The sequence below is a fragment of the Piliocolobus tephrosceles genome, chromosome 13 (assembly GCF_002776525.5).
Source record: "Piliocolobus tephrosceles isolate RC106 chromosome 13, ASM277652v3, whole genome shotgun sequence".
Taxonomy (NCBI): Eukaryota; Metazoa; Chordata; class Mammalia; order Primates; family Cercopithecidae; genus Piliocolobus; species Piliocolobus tephrosceles.
In genome coordinates this window covers 37,557,270-37,561,340 of record NC_045446.1, presented here as the reverse complement: position 1 = coordinate 37,561,340, position 4,071 = coordinate 37,557,270, and the positions used below count along the sequence as shown (strand labels likewise).

Sequence of the window (4,071 nt, the reverse complement as noted above, 5' to 3'; positions counted from 1 at the left end):
GAATTTATACATTTAGAAAATTCCAAAGTGTTGCAATTTCCAAAAGTAAAGTTGGAATACTTTCTACACTGGCTTCACATTTACCAAATGTACACATAAGGGATAAATTTAGCCTGCCAATTTTGCTAGTGCCTATGTATCAGCAGATTCGCCAGACAATAAAAAAGAGGACAATCGATTTGAAAACCATTACCTTTCATTTCTGGTTGCACTTTGCTTTGAGATGGCAGAACATAGAACTACACAGCGTTAGATTTAGAGTTGTAGTTATCTTCAGCACACTTAAATTTCTTTTGTGTTTAAATAATCTTTATTTACAAAATACTATACTAAGAACTATAATTCCATTAAACTTCAATTTGAGAAAAGTGTAATCACTTAAGTAACAGCAGTTACTTAAAGTGAAAATGAGATCAGTCTAAATTACTTTTGAAGAGAGCAAAAATATTGTCAGGTCTCTTGCTGTGGTTCTGGATGTTCAGTAGTAGGCTCCTTTGAAGGCGGAATCAACCCTGAAGGGAACTCGCTTCTACCTTCAGAATATGGGGGTGGGGTAAAAATCCAGGTCTTGGGTGAAGGTAAGGAGGAAAACCCCTCAGTGGATAGATGTTTCTCATTGCAAATGGAGCATGTGGTGGACCTGGCAGATCCGTTGGTGGATAGTAACCTCGAGAAGCTCCAAACATGGTTCCTGGAGGAGGTGGGGGGAAAGGAGGTCCTCTTCTCATGAACGGGCCCCTTGTATTCACTGGAAACAATGGACCTCTGATTGGAGCTGGAGGTGGAGGAACAAAGCCAGTTCCAGTTGCTTCATTTTCAGCAGGGAGAGATGAATCAGGCACATTTAAATCACCAAGATCATCTTTGGCATCATTTCTACTGGATTCCATTTCTGAAGGCATTGACCCATCCATTTTATCCAAAGAAGGCATATTAAAACTTCTGAGTTCTGCTGGCCCAGACAGTCTATCAGAATTAGAATAAAATCTGTCTTCCCTTTGTGGAGGAAGACCTGAATCAGGATATGATTGTCCTGGTGCAGGAAACATCATCCTTCGTTCCTGATCCCACGGAGATGACAGGGACCCAGTATCAGAAGGAGCCCTGTGAGGATCGGTTAACTTATCACAGCTTGGTTCTCCTCTTTCATTAGTAATCTGATGGTCCAGAGGATTCCCTGGGCCTCTTGGGCCTCTTCCTCCTCCCCCCGGAAGCACAGGTGAGAGTCTGAGTGGACCCTCCAACAAAGTTTGAGGAGACAGAAAAGCTCTCGTTTCAGATGAAGGCCGACCCAATGGTGAGGGACCATATGGGGAATGCTCTCTGTCAGATGCTGTATTTGAAATATCAGGTGCAGAAAGATCTTTTTCTAAAAGTGCAAATTTAAACTCTGTTTCAGTTAATTTTTGTCTGTTGTGAGCATTTTCTTTCCTTAAATCATTGAGGTTTCTTTCAGCAGTCCGAGCTGCCAACCAATTATGATGTCCTTTTTTCTCGTAGGAAATAACCTGCTTTTGATAAAAATTAATAGTTCTCCCCAATTCTTCTTCACGATCTTTGGCTAGCTTTCTGTAGATCTCCAGCCCTTCAGTGGTATGGCTGATCTTTTTTTCCACTTTAGAAAGTTTCTCTTCTTCCTGTATCTGGTAATTTTCCTCTACTGTCAATTTCCTGTGGAGTTTCACTTCATTTTCTTGATATAATTCAGTCATTATTTTAAGTTTCTGTTGAAGTTTCTGATTCTCACTTTCAAAATACATGTTTTCTGACCTCAGATATGCTTGTTGAGTCTGAAGATTTTTAATATGCTCTGTAAGCTCGTCCTTTGTTTTGTCAACTTCAGATAACTGAATAATAATGTGGTTTCTTTCTCCTTCTAAGGTTTTTAAAGAAACATTTAACTTAGCAGCATGAATCAGTTTCTTCAAAGCTCCTTTTGGAGGATCATCTAAGTAAGCACCATTTTCCGGTTCACCATTCACTTCTAATTCCAAGTTATCATCATCCATTATGTCCTCTCCAAGCACAGCAACCCGATCTTTCATCTTCAGCAAGCATCCAGTCAGAGTCTTGATGTGATTTTCTTTAACATTTAGAACTTGTTCTGTGTGTACTTTGGAGTCTTCAAATGTTATTTTCTGTTTATTAAGTTCACTCACTTGTTCCTTCCATACTTCAGCTTCTTGCAAAAGCTGCTTCTGGCTTTCCTGAAGTTGAGAATTTTCACTCAAAGCATCTTTTATTGCTATCTCCCGTCGTTCTTCATTCATTTGAAAAATCTTGAAAATGATTTTGGCTTCAGCTATTTGTGATTTGAGGGATTTTGACTCATCTTGTACAGACTGTATCGTTTTTGAAATATCCGCCATCGATTCATCTTGTTGAGAATATTTAGATTTCTCTTCTTTGAACTCTTTTTCTAGACAGAGGATTTCATCCTCAAGTTCAGAATTGGACCTGTTCAGCTTTTCACGGGTTGTCTCCAAACTTCGTGCTTCTGCTGCCGCCTTCTCAAAGCTGACATCCTCTAAAGATGACTCTACTTCATAGTCTTTGTATTCTTTTTGAATGAGGCTAAATTTTTCAAGTAGTTTACATTTTTCTTCAATTAGTCCAGAAAGCGTTGCAGCAAGTTTTTTTTCTCTTCCCACATAAAGCCGACTCCTAACCGATCTAAAACTTCTCCACAGAAAAAGGAGAACAGCAAAAAATCCAACAACAGCTGCACATACCACCAATTCCCATGGAAAACCATAAGGATTTGAATCTGGTCTCCTACTTTCAGGTAGTGCTGCCACAACCCTGGGTAGCTCCTCCAGGACCAATCCCAAACAGGGCTGAGGGGTAGCGCAGGGCTCCTCCATAGCGCCCAACTGCTCTGGGATCACCGCAGTAACACTGGCCACAACAAACGGCGGAGAACACGCAGCCTTGGGTCTAGAATCCGAATCCGCAGGCGGCAACCGACCGGAGTGGACCACTGCGGAGCCGGCTGCGGGGGCCGCTGGGGAACGCGGACACCCCATAGGCCTCACAGACCCATGCTGCAGCTCCCCATTCCCCCCTGCCCCGGTCGCCTTGTTACACTTTACATCCTGAGGCAGCTCAGGTCCGAGCCAGACCCGCCTTAGTTCTGGTAATTTTCACATCACATATTTTGAAGCTCTGTTGTTTGGTGAGTACACTTTTAAAATTGCTGTCTTCTTCATGGATTAAACCTTTGATCATTACATAACCTCTCTGTTTCCGGTAATTTTCTATGCTTTATCTGATATACATACAAGCACTCTTGCTTTCCTTGCATTAATGTTTGTGTAATATATCTTTTTTCATCCTTTTAATCTGGCCTGCCCTGGATTGGTAAATTTCAAGTGAGTTTCTTGTACATAGCATACAAGAAACATATACGAAATGGTCATACTTTTAAATACACTCTTGTATTATCTGTCTCTTGATAGACCATTCATAATTAAACTAATTATGGATAATTTAGTGCATAAGCCTGACTTTTTTTCTGTATCAATTTTTGTTTCTCTACTTTTCTTTTTTTTTTTTTTTATTATACTTTAAGTTCTAGGGTACATGTGCACAACATGCAGGTTTGTTGCATATGTATACATGTGCCATGTTGGTGTGCTGCACCCATTAACTCGTCATTTACATTAGGTATTTCTCCTAATACTATTCCTCCCCCTCCGGACTCCCCACAATAGGCCCCAGTGTGTGATGTTCCCCTTCCTGTGTCCAAGTGATCTCATTTTTCAATTCCCGCCTATGAGTGAGAACATGCAGTGTTTGGTTTTTTGTTCTTGCAATAGTTTGCTGAGAATGATGGTTTCCAGCTGCATCCGTGTCCCTACAAAGGATACAAACTCATCCTTTTTTATGGCTGCATAGTATTCCATGGTGTATATGTGCCACATTTTCTTAATCCAGTCTGTCGTTGATGGACATTTCAGTTGATTCCAAGTCTTTGCTATTGTGAATAGTGCCGCAATAAATACACGTGTGCATGTGTCTTTATAGCAGTATGATTTATAATCCTTTGGGTATATACCCAGTAATGGGATG

At 40.7% G+C, this 4,071-nt stretch overlaps 1 pseudogene; it reads right to left on the bottom strand.

Annotated features, from left to right (window-relative positions):
- Positions 1 to 450: 450 nt before the first annotated feature.
- Positions 451 to 2,867, bottom strand: LOC111554701 (annotated as a pseudogene).
- Positions 2,868 to 4,071: the final 1,204 nt, after the last annotated feature.